This window comes from Callorhinus ursinus, unplaced genomic scaffold (assembly GCF_003265705.2).
Source record: "Callorhinus ursinus isolate GAN/ISIS: 27379988/994484 unplaced genomic scaffold, GSC_fseal_2.0 scaffold28, whole genome shotgun sequence".
In the NCBI taxonomy this organism is placed as follows: domain Eukaryota; kingdom Metazoa; phylum Chordata; class Mammalia; order Carnivora; family Otariidae; genus Callorhinus; species Callorhinus ursinus.
The window spans coordinates 7,373,071-7,394,713 of record NW_027397090.1 but is presented as its reverse complement, the minus strand read 5'-3'; the positions used below and the strand labels follow the sequence as shown (position 1 = coordinate 7,394,713).

General features: G+C 39.1%; 1 protein-coding gene and 1 pseudogene across 4 annotated transcripts in view; one reads left to right on the top strand and one right to left on the bottom strand.

Annotated features, from left to right (window-relative positions):
* ABHD17B (abhydrolase domain containing 17B, depalmitoylase) overlaps positions 1-21,643 on the bottom strand; it is a 49,209-nt gene that overhangs the window by 11,824 nt on the left and 15,742 nt on the right. The gene's annotated exons all lie outside the window — the stretch shown is intronic.
* LOC112838754 (uncharacterized) overlaps positions 3,933-21,643 on the top strand; it is a 33,614-nt pseudogene continuing 15,903 nt past the window's right edge.

The window sequence follows — 21,643 nt, the reverse complement described above, 5'->3', positions numbered from 1 at the left end:
AAAAAGATGAGTTATAAGGCACAATATTATCAATGCTATCTGTTTAATAATCTGTCTACAGCTGTTTCTTGCTTCCAATTACCTTACAACCAGTAACTGCTGACCCTCAAGAGTCTGTTAAAAGCTTGGTTGATAATAAGTTAAGCTGTACGTAGCTTTATGTTCCTATAATTTGCCTCTTGAACATGAAGACTTTTATATATAATAAAGTAATTTAAAAATAAATCTGGCTTACTGAATATACGTAATACTGCACAGTTGCTTCTGGGGATGAACACCAAAGGAGAGAAGCAGAAGGAGAAAAGGTACAGTGCCAGGATCTAGTCTAATGAAAGGACAACCTGACCTTTTTTTTTTTTTTTAAGATTTTATTTGAGAGAGAGAGAGTGCACGTGTACGCATGAGACGAGGGGCAGACGCTTTAACGGCTGAGCCACCCATGCGCCCAACACCCTGACCTTCTTAATGTCAGTAGAAGAAATTATTCCCACCTCCACAGCCCTAAACCAGGTAACTGGTGTCCATTTAATAATAAAAACTTGCAAATTATCACTTTTCTAATAAGAGGCATGGCAGAGGACAGCAACCTAGACTTGCTTAAAAAAAAGTATACATAAATAAACCTAAGTTTTAGTAATATGAGAGCTAAACAAGTTATTGAGGAAAAAAATTTATTCTTGAAATTTAAAAAAACATTGAAATATCTTGTTAAATTTGGGTAATTTTAAGTCCCATTTGTTTTATATAAAATTCACAGAATAAAAATATATCATTTATCAGTTATTTCTTGGCTAACAAAATCTTGAAGAGACAAGGCAGTGAATAATTGTAGGGGGAAAATGATAAACATCTCAAAGTACACAACAGCAAAAGACAGATAAATTATTTAATTTAGAGCAGAATTTTTGGACCAGACAAAACAAGGATTTAAAATAGAGGCGCCAGGCTGGCTTAGTCAGTGTAGCATGTGACTCTTGATCTCAGGTTTGTAAGTTCAAGCCTCACATTGGGTGTAGAGATGATTACTTAAAAACAAAATCTTTTTACTGTTTTTTTTTTTAAGATTTTATTTGTGTGAGAGAGAGAGAGAGAGAGAGAGAGAGAGAGAGAGAGAGAGGACAAGCAGGGGGAGCAGCAGAGAGAGAGGGAGAAGCAGGCTCCCTGCTGAGCAGGGCGCTGGATGTGGGACTTGATCCCAAGACCCTGGTATCATGACCTGAGCCAGAGGCAGATGCTTAACCGACTGAGCCACCCAGGTACCCCTGAAAAACAAAATCTTAAAAAAAAAATGAATTATAATAAACCAGTTTTAAACAAAGAGAATACTTAAAGATGTAATGGAAAAGTGTCATACAGAAAAATCCAACTGGAATCCCTGATACAGAGAAATCAGTATCTAAAACAAAGAACCTGATGAAATGGGTACAAGAATCAATAACTGAAGAATGTATTAGCGAGCTGAAAGATCCAAGAATTCCCAAACGGAATTTTTCAGGATGAAAGGGATGAAGATAGAGAAAACATAAAAGAAAATTTAAGGTAGAAGTAGAAATACCAGTATCAATAATCTAAGAATTTCTCAGAATTAAAGAAAAAATTCAGCCTGAAATTGCTCAGAGTGCCAAACAGGTATTTAAGAAAATTCTCACAGGCTAGGCAAATTATAGTAAATATTAAGATTGCCAAAAACAGGGCGCCTGGGTGGCTCAGATGGTTAAGCGTCTGCCTTCGGCTCAGGTCATGGTCCCGGAGTCCTGGGATCGAGTCCCACGTCGGGCTCCCTGCTCCTTGGGAGCCTGCTTCTCCCTCTGCCTCTCTCTCCCTCCCTCTCTCTGTCTCTCATGAATAAATAAATAAAATCTTTAAAAAAAAAAAAAAAAAAAGATTGCCAAAAACAAAAATATGAAAGTTTCTAGAAAGAATGCCTACAAAAGAACAAGAACAAGATGAACATATCTGACTTTTCAAAACCAACACTAGAAATGAGAAGATACTGGAGATAGTTTTAAAGTGAGAAAGAAAAAAAAAACAAAACTTTCAACACAGATAAAATAACATTATAAGGATAAAATAAATTTAGCTGCAGGCATACTAAAACTCAGAAGGCTTACCAAACCGAGACCCTCTTTTTTTTTTTTTTTTTTAAGATTTTATTTACTTATTTGACAGAGACCCCGCGAGAAAGGGAACACAAGCAGTGGGAGAGGGAGAGGGAGAAGCAGGCTTCCCGCCGAGCAGGGAGCCCGATGCGGGGCTTGATCCCAGGACCCTGGGATCATGACCTGAGCCGAAGGCAGACACTTAATGACTGAGCCACCCAGGGGCCCTGAGAATTACATTTTTTGAAGATTTTATTTATTTATTTGACAGAGAGAGACACAGAGAGAGAGGGAACACAAGCAGGGGGAGTGGGAGAGGGAGAAGCAGGCTTCCCGCCGAGCAGGGAGCCCAATGCAGGGCTTGATCCCAGGACCCTGGGATCATGACCTGAGCCAAAGGCAGATGCCTAATGACTGAGACACCCAGGTGCCCCTGATTACATCTTAATAAAGCTGTTTACTGTGGTGCCTAGCTGGTTCAGTTGGTAGAACATGTAACTCCTGATATCAGGGTTGTAAGTTCAAGCCCCACACTGGGTACACAGATTACTCAAAAACAAAATCCTTAAAAAAAAAAACAAAAACAAAAACTTTTTACCTTCCTCACCCCCCACCCCCAACCAAGTCTATGGAAAGCTAAGGTAATTTTGCAAAGAGCAAGCTAAAGTATGTATGTATTTGCAGAGTAGCTGGGAGTTTTCTCTCCCAGGTATTGAGAGACTACAAAAAGCCAAAATAATAAAGGCAGACTAGTGCTGAAAAAGAAACAAACAGACCTAGTTGTAAGAGAATACAGAGCTTATAAACAGACCTATGTATAAATGATAATCTATGACAAAGCTGGTTTCTCAAAGCAGTAAAAAAGGATGAATTCTTTAGCAGGATGTGCTGGAAAAATTCACATATTTACACAGGCAAAAGTAGTTAGAGCCCTACATCTCAGTATGTATGCAGAACACAAACTCCAGATGGATTAACAGAGCTAAAAGGCAAAACTAATATAACTTGAAAAAAAAAAATCTGAGAGATATAATATTGGTAGATTTAGCTTCATTCAAATAAAGATTTCTATTCAGTGAAAAATGCTTTGGGAATAATGATTTTCATCCAAAATTATCAGAGTTGCTATCTTAAATATGAGGAACTTCTACAAAAACAAGAAAAAAAATGTAACTCAGAAGAACATATGGGCACAAGATATTAATAGGCAATTTACAGGATAAAAAGGCTATCAAGTATATTAAGAAAGGCTACTCTCACCAATTATCAGAAAAATGCAAGCAATATCACTTTAAAGCTCTAAGAAAAATAAAAATTAGAAAACTAGTAATATGAAGTACTGGTAAGAAGAGGGGAAAATAGGAACCGTTCTGTGAACTGCTTGATAAGCCATTCTGTTTACTTATGACCCAGAATTCCACTTGGGTAAGTAAGTACTCGAAAGAAATACTTGCAGAGATCCTTAAGGAAATGTGTACAAGGGTGCTTGATCACTGCAGCATTATTTGTACCAGGGTATATATAGGAAGCAACACAGATTCCATCACCAGGAAATGAGTAAGTAAATGTTTTGGACGAAGACAATGGAATATTATGCAGAGTATGATGGCTAGAGCTTAAAAATACAGTACTGGGTGAGAAAAAGGAATAAACTCAGATCTATACTACCATTAATGTAAATTAAAACCACACCGAAATGTTACATATTTAAAGACCTGTGTAACTGAGTGGATGTTTGCAGAGGGGGGGGAATAGGAAAAGAGGTTGAAGGTTAAGGAAAAAAGAAGTAAATAAAACAAGAGTAGGGCTTATGTTCATAGATTAATCAGGACAATGCGTCACAAACTAGACTATGAGTGCCACAGGGCAAAAATCACATTTGGTTGTGGTGCCTGGTGGTTCAGGTAAGGGTCCGACTCTTGATTTTGGCTCAGGTCATGACCTCAGGGTTGTGCGAAACCAAGAGAAACCAAGAGGTGGATACTGGGTCTGTGCTCAGCAGGGAGTCACTTGAGATCCTCTCTGTCCCTTTCTCTCTGCCCCTCCCCCTGCTCGTTCTCTCCCTCCCTCTCTCTAAAATAAATAAACCTTTTTAAAAAAAGATTTTATTAATTTATTTGACACACAGAGAAAGAGAGCACAAGCAGGTGGAGCAGCAGGAGAGGGGGAAGTAAGTTCCCCGCTGAGCAGGGAGCCCGATGCAGGGCTTGATCCCAGGACCCCAGGATCATTTGCCAAAGGCAAATGCCCAACCAACTGAGCCACCCAGGTGCCCCTAAAATAAATAAATCTTTAAAATAAAAAAATAAAAATAAATAAAAAAAATCGTATCTGGTTGCTTAGCACTGGGTAAGCCAAGCAGAACACCTGACACATTAAAGGGTTTCTAATTATTTTCTGGGTGAATGAGTTAGTAAATTAGTTTTTTTTTTTAAGATTTTATTTATTCATGAGACACAGAGAGAGAGAGAGAGAGGCAGAGAGAGAAGCAGGCTCCCAAGGAGCAGGGAGCCTAATAATGCAGGACTCAATCCCAGGACGCTGGGATCATGACCTGAGCCGAAGATGCTTAACCATCTGAACCACCTAGGCGCCCGAGTTAGTAAATTAGTAAAATTAAGTCAATTCTCTGCACCTGAAAGACTCCCACAGAAAAAGAAAAAAGGTTTACTAAATCCTATTTTTAAAAAGAAAGAAAATGTTTTGTGATAATTACTTAGGTTTTTTTTGTATGGGAGCAAAGTAGAAGCAGTATAATAAAAACCTATGAACTTAATTTGGGGTTGGGGGGTACAGGTGGGAAAAACATAGCTAGTTACCCAAATCATTCAGTGTGTTATGAAGCACTGAATAGGACAGTCTTCTAGGGAGGAGAAAATCTTGCCTCTCTCAAAATCAAGTCACAAAATAAAAGGTCAACTGAATGTTAAACAGATGGTCCATTGTGAAAATTAAGGTTTTCCTTTTGGCAGGAGACTTTTAAAGTTACTTCACTTATAGCAGGAGGAATTTCCTAAAATTGTAATGAATTAATAATTTAAGAACCTGCTTCTCCTGATAACTTTTTCCTGTTCAATGACAAAGAAAAAAAGATGAACATCTGAGTCCCCTCTCAGCAAAACAGGAAGACTAAGGTTAAAAAATGTCTCCAAATGAATGACCTACTCTATCTCCTTCCTCTCTTTTGACAGAAGAAATTATTGAAATGACTCCTGTCAATTCCTGATGTAATAACAGTTTAGTGAAAAGAATTTCCCTTTGATTTCCTTTGTAATAGTTTCTCGGTAATGCAAATCGATGCACATTACCACCATCTAAAAAGGACAAATGATTCTTTCAGGGTTCAAGATGTTACTAGTACTTAAGTCTTTTTAGAGAAAACATTTTTAAAATGCTTAAATCTCTTCATTTTGGGTAATATTTTGACAACTATACATTCAATAGGATCTATACTGATTTAAAGTCTTACTCAATTTAGAGCGTAGGTATGTAATAAACCACTTAAATTTTGATATATACTAGGCTTCAGGTTAAGAACTACATTCTAAAGTTGAAAATGAATTACCTCGAATTTGGCTACATTCATGGATAAATCTGGGAAAGTACTATTACATACTGTTTTATGGAAGTCAGGATTTATCATGTCGTTTAGAAAACCTCCAACTGCTTCCAATTAGTAAAAGGCACATCTATTTAGCAATCAGAATTCTGGAAGTCTCAATGATTCAGAATAACAGCAACATCTCCTAGAGATTATTTTTTAAATAAATCTGAGCATTCAAAAATGAAAAATAATCGAAAAATGAGAAATCTACACAAAATGTAAAGAACAGTTCATCTGTCACCATTTAAAAAAACAAGCCACTTTTTATTTTTATTTTTTTAAAGATTTTATTTATTTGACAGAGAGACACAGCAAGAGAGGGAACACGAGCAGGGGGAGTGGGAGAGGGAGAAGCAGGCTTCCTGCTGAGGAGGGAGCCCGATGCGGGGCTTGATCCCCAGGACCCCGGTATCATGACCTGAGCCGCTGAAGGCAGACGGTTAACGAATGAGCCACCCAGGCACCCCAACAAGCCACTTTTTAAAAAGATTTGTGAGAGAGAGAGAGAGGGAGAGAGAGAGAGGAGGGGAGGGGCAGAGAGAGAGAGAAAGCAGAGCCTAACACCAGAAACGGACAAATGAAGTGGATATTTATTAACAGCAGGAGGTAGGAAAGATTAGAATAAAGTCAGAAGTGATGGCAAAGAATATATTCAACTATGAAAAAGCAGGGGGTGGGGGAATCCACTGTTAGGTCAATTCTGTCCAATGGAGCCTTGAGAGCAACATATCCAAAAGACTGATCCAAAGGAAATCACCATAATAGTACTATGCAAAGGTGGTCAATAATATAATAGCTCAGTAGCCCTAGGGGTGTTATCAACACCAAAGTAAGGAAAATTAAAACTTACTTCAATATTCTTTAAGGGTACCAAGTGAATAATCTGTAGCAGCATTTACTAAAATTACAAGTGAAACCATGATTGTTATGATGGTGTTTAGAGAGCCAAATACATTACAGACTTCAGTGCATACAAAGATGCAGAATATTCATTCACCTTTTTGTTTTTTAAAGATTTTATTTACTTACTTGAGAGAGAGCCCCCGCTGAGCAGGGAGCCCACTGTGGGCTCCATCCCAGGACCCTGAGATCATGACCTGAGCCAAAGGCAGACACTGAACCTACTAAGCCACCCAGGCACCCCTATTCATTCACCTTTAAAGGAGTTTGGCAGCATGCTCCTTTTTCAGTTAACACAGCATCCAAAGTACTCACAATGATCAAAATAAGTGTAATTTAGAAACTAGGTGTTTAGTATATTTTCTAAACACATTTTCTATCTTATTTGTATATGCCTTATGCAGAAATGTAGTTTGTTAAAACTTTTTTCTCTTGGAGGTACGTTGTATTTCCTTCTCTCGGACCATTATATATATAGCATTCAGCAGCAAAGGCACTCTACCGTCTGCGATCACAGGACTTGATGGGGTGACATTGCTAGGAAAACTCAACTCTGAATACACCCCACAAGGACTGTACTAACATGGGAACAGACACTTAAAACCCTAAAAATATTTTTATTTTTTTTTTAAAAGATTTTATTTTTTATTTATTTGACAGAGAGAGACACAGCGAGAGAGGGAACACAAGCAGGGGGAGCAAGAGAGGGAGAAGCAGGCTTCCCACAGAGCAGGGAGCCCGACGTGGGGCTCGATCCCAGGACCCTAGGATCACGACCTGAGCCGAAGGCAGACGCTTAACGACTGTGCCACCCAGGCGCCCCGAAAAAAATATCTTTAAAGATTTATTTTAGAGAGAGAGAGCACACGCAGGCATGGGGGTGGAAGGGCAGAGGGAGAGAGAAACTCAAGCTGATTCTGCACTGAGTACGGAGCCCCAAGCGGGACTTGAGATCTCGATCTGAGCTGAAACCAAGAGTTGATGTTTAACCAACTGCGCCATCCAGGCGCCCCAAGGAAAAATTTCTTTGAAGTACTCTATTTTTTATATTTCAAACTGAAAAGAGAAATTTTGGCAGAACTATTTTCTTTAAAAAGGAATCATGTCAGTTACTTTTTTAGAGTTATACTAGTATGATTCTTGGGGCGCCTGGGTGGCTCAGTTAAGCGTCTGCCTTCTGCTGGGGTGGTGATCCCAGGGTTCTGGGATCCAGCCCCATGTGGGCTCCCTGCTCAGCGAGGAGTCTGCTTCTCCCTCTGCCCCTCCCCCTGCTCCTGCTCTAATAAATAAAATCTTAAAAAAAATACTAGTAAGACTCTAGAAATAGAGAGTAACTGGGCCAATGAGTCACCTGAAAACACCCTAGGAAACGTGGTTTTATTGGTAAATTGAACAGATGCCTTAATAACTGTGAGTTTAGAAAAGTTTAGAGGAGTTTCCCAACTAGGAAAAATTTATTGGGACTGTCAAAATAGGATTCCTTTCCCACTGATGGGAGGAGCTGGGGACAGAGAAAAATAGTTGAGGTGAAGATGACATGCATCTACCAGAGTTACCAAAGTCTCAATCCTAGCATTGGAACCCTTAATCTACAGGAAACAAACTGAGGGTTGCTGGAGGGAGGGGGGTAAGGGGATGGGGTAATGGAGTGATGGACATTGGGGAAGGTATGTATTGTAAGGAGCACTGGGTATTATATATGAACTGATGAATCATAGACCTGTACCCCCGAAAGAAATAATACACTATATGTTAACTGAATTAAAAATAAAAAGGACAAGTCTTGTTAAAAAAAAGTCTCAATTCTAGCATTTGCTTATGAACCTAATTTCTTAATTAAAAAAAGAAGTTCAGCAGTAAAGATCAGAAGATCAGAACTGAAGTTGGAGAGCGTATTAGCTGTGCCAAACAAACTAATTTGGACCAGAAGTCCTAACACAGGTCAATGTAACTATTTCTATATTTAAGTTTTCCCTCAGTTTCTCAATACTACACTAATACAGGAGCCATTAACTACGTATAGCTACTTAAATTTTAATTAAAAAAATTCAGTTCCTCAGCCACAGTAGCACCTGTGAGTAGTGCCTACCAAATTGCATAGTGTAGAATGAACATTTCCATCACTGCTGAAAGCTCTATTGGGCCGTGTTGAACTACTAGAACCTTTCAAACCCAGGCAATCCAGAACAAGTTTTTATACTTCCTATGCTTACTAGCTTTAAATGTTGGAGCTCTTCCTTCCTGGTACATACAGGCTATTTGTATAGATCTCATTGAACACTGCAGATGACACAACTAAATGAGATTACCTACACAAAATGGTTTTAGAAGAATGTTTTTTGACAAAAACATTACATCTAACCCGGTCATTTTTTTTTTTTTTTTTTAGGAGAGAGAGAACACTTGTGCAAGTGGGGGTGGAGAGGGAGAGAGAGAGAATCTTTAGAGGTTCTATGCCCAGTGTGGAGCCTAATGTGCGGCTCGATCTCAAAACTCTCAGATCACGACGTGAGCTGAAATCAAGAGTCGGACACTTACTGAAGCACACAGGCACCCCTTTTTATCTAAATTTCAGTTAGTTAATATAGTGTCATATTAGTTTCAGGTGTACAATACAGTGATATAACACTTCCGTGTAACACCTGGTGCTCATCACAACATGCACTCTCCTTAAATCCCCATCACCTAATTCACCCCTCACCAAACCCCCCCATAATCATCAGTTTGTTCCCTGTAGTTAGGAGTCTGTCTCTTGGTTTGCCCCTCTCTTATTTTTCCCTTTCCGTGTTTGTTTTGCTTCTTAAATTCCACATGAGTGAAATCAAATGGTTTTTGTCTTTCTCTGACTTATTTCACTTAGCATTATACTCTCTAGCTCCATCCATGCCATTGCAAATGGCAGGATTTCATTTTTTTCCTCATGGCTGAGTAATATTCCATTGTACATATACACATCTTCTTTATCCATTCATCAGCTGAGGGACACTTGGCCTGTTTCCTTAATTTGGCTACTGTAGATAAGGCTGCTATAAACATTGGGGTGCACATATCCCTCTGAATTAGTGTTCTGGTATTTGCATTTAACCAAATTCTAATGTAAAGGCCATTTTATTAAAATGAGCTAAGCAAATCAATTAGGACAATTACACATTTTAATGCATGCTTTTTAAAAAAAGATTTTATTTATTTGACACAGAGAGAGAGAGACAGTGAGAGAGGGAACACAAGCAGGGGGAGTGGGAGAGGGAGAAGCAGGCTCCCCGCCGAGCAGATAGCCCGATGTGGGGCTTGATCCCAGGACCCTGGGATCGTGACCTGAGCCGAAGGCAGATGCTTAACAACTGAGCCACCCAGGTGCCCCTTAATGCAGGCTTTTGACGTGTAAAATGATTCACATTCTTGAAAGGGTCTCCATGTGCTGGAGCTACAAGCAAACCATAAAGAACTATAAAAACAGGGGTGCCTGGGTGGCTCAGTCGGTTAAGGGTCTGCTTTCAGCTCATGATCACTTCATGATCCCAGAGTCCTGGGATAGGGCCCCACATTAGGTTCCCGGCTCAGCGGAGAGTCTGCTTCTTCCTCTCCCCCTGCTTGTGCTCTCTCTTGTTATATCTCTCGCAAATAAATAAAATCTTTTTAAAAAAACTATAAAGACATTCCTATTAGCCAAGTAATTTCTGAATGTAACCCATACAGTATTCTAAACACTTACAATCCTGGTGATCCACTTAAGCAAAGCCCTAACAAGCAAATCAAGCCTTCCTAATGATTAAGTAGGACAGGTGGTTGATTTTTACGTCAATATTAGAGTCCTATAAAGCTTTTGTTGACTGGGAAGCAAGTCACACCTGTCTACACTGCTGAGCATAAACTAAAACATGAACAGGCACAAGTTTTCCTCCCTTAATCATATTTTTTGGCACCTCTCCTGAAAGACTTTCCAAAACATGCTTATCCTCAAAGATCACTGAAAAGCTGCCATAGTACGTTGGTAGAGACATTGCACAAATAACACATTACTCTCCCCTACATTTGTAAGAAGTAAAATCTTTTCCTGGGAAACTTCTCAGATGAACACCTACTCAATGTATTCCACAGCATATAATACCCATCTATAGCACAGTATGATCTAAATGAAGTAGTCGTAAGTTTCAGAAAGTTTAAGGATTATTGCTGACTATAATGATGAACACAATCTTTTTCAAAAAGAGAACTCACACTGGTATTTCAATTTAAATTTTTAAGAGTTAAAAAAATTCGAACCACATAGGAGGTTAAAAAATGAAGTAAGTCTCACTGCCAGGCTAAAATAAGGACTAATTAAAAGTCAGTCGAAGAATTCAGTTCCCGAGATATCCTCCCCAACTAAGAAAACTAAAGGTTTACACTGGAAGAACATTTTCTGAGGAATTAAGACTAATCTGAAGGAAAGATCCAAAGATATAGGAGGTTCCAATGAGGAAACTGTGGGAATAGGAAGCAGGAGTGTAACTGCAGTGAGGGAGAGCTATATCCTCTTCTATAAGTAGATGTCAACATGGAAGAAACAGTGATATAATACTGTTATCTAAAGATAGAGTTACGGGGCACCTGGGTGGCTCAGCTGGTTAAGCGGCTGCTTTCGTGATTTTATATCACTTAATTTCAAGTGTGAAGGTATTTATACTCTGATAATTGCTCAAAAATAAGGCACATTTCAGATTGCTTCTTATTTGGACTTCTGACGTGACTTATTTTTCTAGGGTCTCTTTTAATTTCAGAAAATCCACAAGCTTTTTAGATCACGTATGACACATTCTAACTTTTTATTCTTAGAATTTGTGCAACAGAATCCATGCTGTTTTTGAAGACATTCTTAAACCCCAGTGAGTTCTGTTTTAATCTAAAACAGTTATGTTCCGGGCTAGTTTACAGCCCTATTGTCTGCCTACCCAGGATTTAATTTTTTATCACTTTTTTTTTAATCAATTTTGTTATTTCTTACAGCCCTATTGTCTGCCTACCCAGGATTTAATTTTTTATCACATTTTTATCAATTTTTTATCACTTTTGTTAATTCTTAACCAACTGAGCCACCCAGGCACCCTTCATACTTTTTTTTGTTTTTATACTTTTGTTAATTCTTAATTTCATGTTTTAACCTTTTAAAGGCGGGATTTCTTTGTTTGATTTTGCTGGAATACATCTCCAAGCACTTTGCCCTGTCTCCTTCTCAAGGACCTGGTAAAGTAAACCACATTTTTATCCATGCTTTCAAAAAGTTTTTATTTTGGTTTCATACCTATGACAAACTAGGCATGCTTCAGAATTATAGGTCGTTTTAAAAACTTTCCCTCAAAATTTAAATCATTCACCCACATCTTCTAGCATCCCATCCTATGGTGATGTCTAATACCTACTTGATTTTTGTTTTTTGAAGTGATTCCCATCTCTTTTGCACAAGAAATTTATGAGATTTTCCTTTGTCTTTAGCTCTGAAATCAACATGTGTGTTATTTTGTATCTATACTATTTGTATTGAAGAGGTCCTTTTGATCAAAAGTCCCAGGACTTTCTTCAACTCAGAGAATTTTCCTTCCCTATTTTTTTTTTTTTTTTAGCTTCCTTTCTGCCTTCTCTGTTCCATCAGGAATTCTTATTTAGGAATCCTAAGATTATCCATTATACCTATAAACTTCTCTCCTTTTTCCCACCTCTTTCAGCTCTATGCTCTAGGAAATTTCTTATAGTTTATCTTACAGATCATTACTTTGGTGTTCTAGAGTGCAGAATCACTTTTATTTTTATTTTTAAAAGATTTGGGGCACTGGGTGGCTCAGTCGTTAAGCGTCTGCCTTCAGCTCAGGTCATGATCCCAGGGTTCTGGGATCAAGCCCCACATCAGGCTCTCTGCTCGGCAGGAAGCCTGCTTCTCCCTCTCCCACTCCCTCTGCTTGTGTTCCCTCTCTCGCTGTGTCTCTGTCAAAAAAATAAATCTAAAAAAAAAAAAAAAAAAGTCAGCCGCTTAACCGACTAAGACACCCAGGCGTCCCTAGAATCACTTTTAACATTAGGACTCTGTTTTAGTTTATGGGAATAATATCCTCTCAAATCTCTTCGAATACTAATGAAGATAAATTTTTGTTGTTCTGTCCATATGTGTTTTTTGGATGTTTGTTCCTCTCTCTGTCCACCTTGGATTTTCATGCTGTAGGACTGCTTCTTCAATGACTGTTCATATTTACTAGTAAAATAAAGAGGATTTCTAGGTATAGACTATGTGAGAATCCGACTCAAGTCTCAAATCTCTCTCACATACACCCTACACACACACAGACACACACACACCCATCCACCTCAGCCTGTGACACAAACGAGTGTCTTTTATTATGTTCACTGGCAACAGAAGATACTTTACAAATACTCAAGAACACGTACAGCTTTATCTATTTGATCCAGTAATGCAATTAGGACTTCTAACCAGTAAATTCTTCCATTGAGTATAGGATAGGCCAGAAACCACTAAGCTAAGAATTATGTGACCTGGCTTTCAGTTCTCGTTTTACTACCTAAAAGTTGGTGACTTTAGGAAAGTCAGTCTCTTTATACATAATGTTCCTTTTCAATAAAATGAGAAATTTGAACTAGATATTAAGGTTTCTTATAGTTCTGCAACTTTATGATTAAGATGCTTTTAAATTCTCATACACTTCTGATTCACTCAATATTTATAGCATGTAAAAGAATAAAGAAATTTATAATTTGAAAAACTTCAGAGATTCTCAAAGCTTCCCCCAACACTAAAAACAAAGCACCTCAACAAGCATACTAATTTATATTAGGCAAGTTATAGTTAATAAGTTGTAATGGGGGAGCAGTTAATAAGGTGGAGGAGGGTGCAGGTGTTTGTGAGGGCATGAGAGAGATTGTTTCTCACAGCTCTACTTTCCAAAATGAATGATTTCTGGGGTGCCTGGGTGGCTCAGTTGGGTCTGCCTTGGGCTCAGGTCATGATCCCAGGGTCCTGGGATTGAGCCCCACACAGGGCTCCCTGTTCTGTTCAGCGGGGAGCCTGCTTCTCCCTCTCCCCCTGCTTGTGTTCTGTCAAATAAAGAAAGAAAATCTTAAAAAAAAAAAAAAAGATTTCTTTTTATCTCCACAGGGAAACAATGCTTAGTTTTGAAAACTGTGACAAAATATGCATAACATTTATCATTTTATGCATCTTTAAGTGTATAATTTTGGGGCATTAAGTACATTTACATTGTTGTGCAATTATCACCCACCAGTCTTCTCCAGAACTTTCAACTTTCCCATCTGGAACTCTATACCCATTTAATCAGTGATTCCTCATTCCTTCCTTACCCTAGCCTCTGGCAACCACTATTCTAGTTTTGTCTCTATTAATTTGGCTACGTTAGGTACCTCATAAAAGTGGAATTATATACTATTTGTCCTTGAGAGTGGACTGTTCCACTCAGTATAATATCTTCTTGTTTATCATGTTGTAGCATGCGTTAGAACTTCCTTCCCTTTAAAGGCTGAATAATATCCAAGGGCTCCAAACTGGCTCAAATCCCAAGTTGGTTTATGTACCACTAATACCAATTCCATCTCCATTTCCATGCTAGGACATAGCCCAGGGAGGCTGCCAAGCTTTCAGAAACGAATCATTCAACTCCACATTTAAGGCTTGGAGATAGAAATCTGTTACTAATGGCTGATAGGACCTCAGTTCTTATTCTTTCTTGCAACAAACAACCTCTCAGTTTGAATTTCGGATGTGTTAGGTCTTGCTTCATTCACGTCTTCATTCTCAAAGTGACCCTCTGAAATAGGTAGTATTCCCATTACCCAGCACTGCAAGGACAGACCTCTTTGCCTGTCCTCTAGCAGTTGACACTGGATGGTAAATCTATAAACTCCAAAAGTCTACTATAGATCAGGCATTGCTAAATTAAGACTCATTATGTTAGCAGTTTCTGTGCAACAGGCAGCACTGTTTTGTGAAATATCAGCCATTTTTTATTTCATTGGAACAGCTACTACAGAAGTTTTTGCTTTTTTAAAAATGCTTTATTGAGAATAATTGACCATAAGCATTTTTAGAAAGAGTTAAAATAGAGGGACAGAATAGCAAGAGACAATGGAGATCATAAAAAAAAATCTTTAGGTAAAAAGTGAAGGAAATTTCCTTAATCTCTAAAGTACATACATAAAAATTCGGTAGGAAAAATTATACTTCAAAAAAGAATACTGTCAATGTTTAACCATGAAGACCTTGAGCTTACATGGTCATGGACAATGCGCTGGAATCCTGGCCAGTGGAGTAAATGAAGAAAAAGCAGTAAAAGGAAAAGAATTTACAAAGTTGTCGTGTACTAAGTCAGTACACAAAAACATACTGCATCTCTTTCTATACATTAACAAAGAACTAGAAAATAGGATTTTAAAAAAAGATGTAAATAGGGATACCTTGTTCAGAAATACAAACACTGAAAGATTTCAAGTTCTTTGTTCAACACTCAAGAACTCAAAGTTCTTCCCAAATTGACTTCTAGATTCAGTGCCACTCATCAGCATCCCATGGGACTATCACTTACATTCATTAACATATCAAAGTTAATCCAAATGACAAATCCCCATGGGTTGGTAGTATAGGTGTTACTGTAAAATGATGCCACCTTTGAGAACAGTTTGGTGGTCCATTTCAGGCATACTTTTTAAAATAGAAATTTGCTAATATTGAAGCATATATCCAAAGACTTCCTAGAATCTTTACACATTTGAAGTCCAATGAAATACATCACTTCTATGTATTAAAATTTGCCTTTCTAAAAATGTGACCTCAACTTCACAAGAGAGCAGCAAAGCTGTGAATATATAGATACCAGTTCAGATTTTACTTATTTTTTGCCATCCGGTGGCCAAAACCACTTCCCTCCTCTTTACTCAGATACATACTCTCTCATCCTGAACAACTATCTCATCTTTATTTTCTTCACCCAGTCTTACATTTTTTTTAATTTAATTTTTTTTTTGGTATGAAATGGGAAGCTCTTTCATCCTTTTTTTCCTTCTTCCACTGGACTCTTTATACTCTTTACGTTCACACCATAGCAAAACACTTCATTCTTCATTCTCACACATTTATTTATTGAGAGAGAGAACGAGTGCACAGGCACATAGCCGTGGGTGCATGTATGTGTGTGTGGGGGGCGGGTAGAGAGAGAATAGCAAGCAGGCTCCATGCTGGGTGTGGAGCCCCACACAGGGCTCTATCCCACCACCTGAGATCATGATCTGAACTGAAATCAAGTCTGATATTTAACCAACTAAGCCACCCAGGTGCCCCATCTCACACACTAATTTTAACTCCACTATTAAGAGCATGAACTCTGGACCCAAAATGCTGAATATGAATCCTAGCTTTACTATATTTGTCGTCTTGGGAAATTTAAACATCTCTGTTTCTTCTTCTGTAAATTGGGCCAGGGGGATGATAATGGCATCTATTTTACAGGGATGTTATGAAGATCAAATAAGGTTAATATTTGTGAAGGTTTTACAGGACCTAGCTATATGTAATTATATTTTTATAAATAAACAGTAGCTTGGCTTTCATAACTTATCAAAATTTCAAACCTGCAAATTTAGATTCTTCATTGTGAAAAGTTAGTGACAACACTATTTGATTTGTTTTGTTTTACAAGCTTAAGCTCAGCTAACATGGGCTTCTGAGTTACTTCTGTGTGGCAGCAACTGCTAGAAGTACGCATACTTGAATATTAAGTATATGCAATGAAAGATGTTATCTGTGATAAGGTTCAAAACAGTAAGGACAGATACATCCTTGGGGTTAATAGTTGGTAATTTATAAAGTAGTTCAGTTGGTTAATTACACAATAAGGAAGAAACATTTTTAAGCCCAGGAAGTCTAGCTTCTTGAAACAGGAGTTCCTGGGCCCTTCCTATACATTTCCATACTTTTAGAAGATACCTTTAAATAATATATAGAGTGGAAACTGAATTTTTTAGTGATGATTCAGAGTACTACAAATATAAAATGTCCAATATTTTTTAAGTTTAAGGAATTGCAGGTAATGTTTACATTTAACTTTTTTGAAAAATTGAAATATATAGTTTTATTTTAGGAACTTTAAGTATTTTTGCTATATGCCAATATTGATCTGTAAGGTAGAAAAGTACTACATTACCTTGCTCTGCAGTCTGGGCAATCTGAGGAATGTATCAAGTCCTTCAGCCTCTATGGTACCATCTTGTCAATATTCTAATGCCTAACGAATTGTTTATTATTTCTTATTCTACCCTAAGTGGCAATGTATAGGTTAACATACTGTGATACATTGATCTCAGACTTGACATTGGACAAACCCTTATCTGGATGGTTCTGAGCTAGGTACTATTTAATCAATTCCATGCAAAATCAGTGTTTTATCAGCTTGGGGTCAAACCTGAAAACTATCCAAAATACCACCACTATTAAGAATATCTATGGTCCTATGGACCCTCAAACTATATGTAAAGTTTTTAGAAGAAGGATCCAAAATATTTACTAACAAAGTGACCTAAAAACAATCTCAAAAATCTGGAAGTTCTCAGGTTAAGATTTCTGTAACATACTTATCTTATGCTTCTTAAGTCTTACGATGTACCCAATCTAAAACAACTACAGCATTTGAACTTTTGTAGAGGTATTTGAAAAGCCCTAAGAACTCATTTCTTTCACACCTATTTGATTTGTGGTAAAGATGGGTTATATCCAATGTTGCACTGAGTTTTTTCTGCCACAGAAGAAATCAACCTGGATGTTAACCTACCTACACTTTGATTCCGTCCCAAAATTCACTTCTATATGATTAATATAGAATTTAGACTACACCGCACACAAACCAGATTACAATTCTAGTAGCAGACTTCTTATTCTTGGTTTGGGGATATGCCTTTACTTGTGCATTAAGGGATATCCCTAGTTCTGTCACTTACCCAGTGGAGGTTCCAGAGAACGTGGTCAAGACATTTTACTTCTAAAAAATAGATTTAGAGGGGCGCCTGGGTGGTTCAGTCTGTTAAGCATCTGCCTTCGGCTCAGGTCCCATGTGGGGCTCCCTGCTCAGCAGGGGGATCTGCTTCTCCCTCTGGCCCTGCTCATGTTCTCTCTCTTGCTCACTCTGATATAAATAAATAAAATCTTAAAAAAAAATTAGATTTACAGACACTGGGGAGAGGAGAGGTTAGAATTTTAGACTGTTAATCTAATGAGATGTGAGATAAGGCTACCAGCTTTTCATAGAAGATCTGTAAAAAGATAATAAAATTATCATACTAATAACTGAAGAAACAGGAATATATGTTTCTCTTCCTAAAAGACATATATAAACCCCTTCCTCAGGACAAGAGACTATCACTCTCTCCCACCTTTTAAAAGGCAAATATCCTTCTCAGAAAAAACACCAAATGGTGGGAGGGCCCCGGAATGGGAGGCCGTGGTGGCGGACTCTGCAGCAGCATCCGGGGTCGGGGTGGCAGTGGTGGTCAGAGTGGGCGGAGACTGCAGAGCTTGCAGAGCCAAGGCCGAGGACAAGGAGTGGATCCCAGGCGGCCTGGTCAAGGACATGAAGATCAAGTCCCTGGAGGAGATCTATGTCTTCTCCCTGCCCATCCAGGAATCTGAGATCACTGACTTTTCCTGGGGGCATTCCTCAAGGATGAGGTTTTGAAGACTATGCTGGTACAAAAAGCAGATCTGTGCTGGCCAGTGGTCCAAGTTCAAAGTATTTGTTGCCATCAGAGATGACAATGAAAACAGCAGTCTGGGTGTTAAGTGGTCCAAAGAGGTCGCCACTGCCATCCGTGGGGCCATGATCCCAGACAAACTTTCCATCGATCAGTGTGGCGAGGCTACTTGGGGAATAAGAATGGCAAGCCCCACATTGTCCCATGCAAGATGACCAGCTGCTGTGGCTCTGTGCTGGGTTGCCTCACCCCTGACCCCAGAGGCACTGGCATTACTTCAGCCCCTGTGCCCGAGAAGCTACTGACGGGGGTCGGTAGAGATGACTGCCCCCTCTCAGCCAAGGGCTGCACTGCCACTTCTGACGCCATTCCCAAGACTTACAGCTAGCTCACACAGACTCTGGAAACAGACTGCATTCACCGAGTCTCCGTTTCAGGAATTCACTGACCAGGGCGCCTGGGGGGCTCAGATGGTTGGGTGTCTGCTTTCAGCTCAGGTCATGATCTCCAGGTCCTGGGATGGAGCCCCACACTGGGCTCCTGGCTAAGCGGGGAGTCTGCCTCTCCCTTTGCCTCTCCTCTTGCTTGTGCTCTTTCTGCCTGTCTCTCTCAAATGAATAAAATCTTAAAAAAAAAAAAAAAAGAAATTCACTGACCATCTTATAACGACCCACACCAGACTCTCCATATAGAGGACTCAGGCTCCTGCTGTGGCCATCACATACTTTATACAAGAACAATAAATGAATTAAAGACTATTAAAAAAACAAAAATAAAAGGCAAATGGCAAGGATAAAAAGAAAACTAGCATAGAGAAAACTGATTAAGTCCATGTACACATTTTTCATGTTGGTACAGAAAGGGTGCTTTTTCGGGGCACCTGGGTGGCTCAGTCATTAAGCATCTGCCTTCTGCTCAGGTCGTGATCCCAGGGTCCTGGGATGGAGCCCCGCATCAGGCTCCCTGCTCAGCAGGAAGCCTGCTTCTCCCTCTCCCACTCCCCCTGCTTGTGTTCCCTCTCTCGCTGTGTCTCTGCCAAATAAATAAAATCTTAAAAAAAAAAAAGGGTGCTTTTTCTGAGCTGAAGAAATTGAATTAGGTTAGGAATGTTGTATTATATGTATCTCTCTCTTCCAGCAGCTTTGGGGATGATTATATGGAAAACATCTTAGAATAAAATAACGCTTGGGATGTCTACTAGTAGACTTCCACAAAGAAGCAGGGAACAGTAAGAAAACTTTTAGGTGTTTCATAGGAGACACATAAATTTTTAACTAGAAATAATTTTAAGTGCCAATTAATGCTAATAGATTGATTTGCCCTTCTTACCTAAAGATTAATCTAAGAAAAGCTGTAGCTCTCTTTCTCTAAGCAGCAGCTCCAATAAGTTATAAAATTAATAAAAGTTGCCTTAGAGGGCTTTAACTGCTCCATATTAACTTCTTGTAACCTTGTTATACATGAGATATGAAATCATCTAGCAGAGAAATGACTTCCTAAGCCATAAAACCAAGGCTGTAACAATGTGCAAGAGCTGGATAAAATCATGTGCCTCTTGTCACAAGTGAGGAAGAAATGTCAACTATCATTTATTTTAAAAAGCAGAACATATAAAAGTATAAACACTGACTACTGTCTAAATGTAACAACATATCAGGTTTCAACCTCCCGCCTTTTTAAAGATTTTATTTGGGGAGAGAGAGAGAGAGAGAGAGAGAGAGAGAGAGAGAGAGAGAGAGAGAGAGAGAGAGACACGGCATGTGCGCGTGTGCAGAAGTAGGGGAAGTGGCAGGCAGGCAGAGGGAGAAGCAGGTTCCCCGCTGAGCAGGGAGCCTGACTCAGGGCTCAATCCCAAGACCCCAGGATCATGACCTGAGCTGAAGGCAGATGCTTTTTATTTTTTTTAAGATTTTATTTATTTATTTGAGAGAGAGAGAATGAGAGATAGAGAGCACGAGAGGGAAGAGGGTCAGAGGGAGAAGCAGACTCCCTGCCGAGCAGGGAGCCCGATGCGGGACTCAATCCCAGGACTCCAGGATCATGACCTGAGCAGAAGGCAGTCGCTTAACCAACTGAGCCACCCTGGTGTCCTTCTCCCGCCTTTAAAAAAAAAAAAAAATTCATTAACTGGTCTGTGGTATAGTATAAAGAACCCTGGTATATGAATCAGAAAAGGTGGATTCTAGTCCCTATTCTGATACCAACTAGCTCTGAGACATTAGGGAAGTCATTTCCCCTGAATCTCAGCTGCCTTATCTCTAACATCAAAGGTTTGAGTTCAATGGCACCTAATTGCATTCTAGCATATAGGCTTCTTAATTTTGAATGTAAATATAAAGTAGCTAAGAGGGACTAATAGAATGAATGTCTAAATAGAATGGAAACAAAATAATTTACTCCTTCCAAAATTTTCTTTGGATTTTCGGGTTTTCCTCTTATTAAATGTATCCAGAGTCTAACCTCTTTCATTTTTTTAAAGATTTTATTTATTTATTTGAGAGAATGAGAGAGAGAGAGAGAGCATGAGAGGGGGTTGGGTCAGAGGGAGAAGCCGACTCCCCGCTGAGCAGGGAGCCCGATGCGGGACTCGATCCCGGTTAAAGATTTATTTGAGAGAGAGAGAGAGCGCGCAGAGTATGAGGGAGCACCAGTTGGGCGGGGGAAGGCAGAGGGCCGGGGAGAGGCAGAAGCAGACTCCCCGCTGAGCAGGGAGCCTGACTCAGGGCTCAATCCCAGGACCCCAGGATCATGGCCTGAGCTGAAGGCAGATGCTTAACTGACTGAGCCACCCAGGCGCTCCCAGAGTCTCTAACTTTTCCTTTCTCTGAAAGTTACCTTTTTCCTTGTTTACCTTCTACTTTTAACATTTGGTTCAAAGACTCCTTTTTAAAAGAAAAGAAATTTCAATTGCCTTCCTTGTTATGCCGACATTGAAAGTGGTCAAATATGCATATATGTATTAAACATTAATTCTCAAAATAATAGGTTCTTCCACTAAGCCAGTTCTGAGATACAAACTCTTAAGAATGTTTATTTGGTGGGCGCCTGGGTGGCTCAGTTGGTTAGGTGACTGCCTTCTGCTTGGGTCATGATCCTGGAGTCCCGGGATCAAGAGTCCCTGCTCAGCGGGGAGTCAGCTTTTCCCTCTGACCCTCCCGCTTCTCATACTCTTTCATTCTCATTTTCTCTCTCAAAAAAATAAACAAAATCTAAAAAAAAAAAAAAAAATTTATTTGGTGAAGGAGTGAGATTTCAGTTATTTAAATTAAGTCAGTGTTATCCTACCACTTATTTAGAAGTGGGG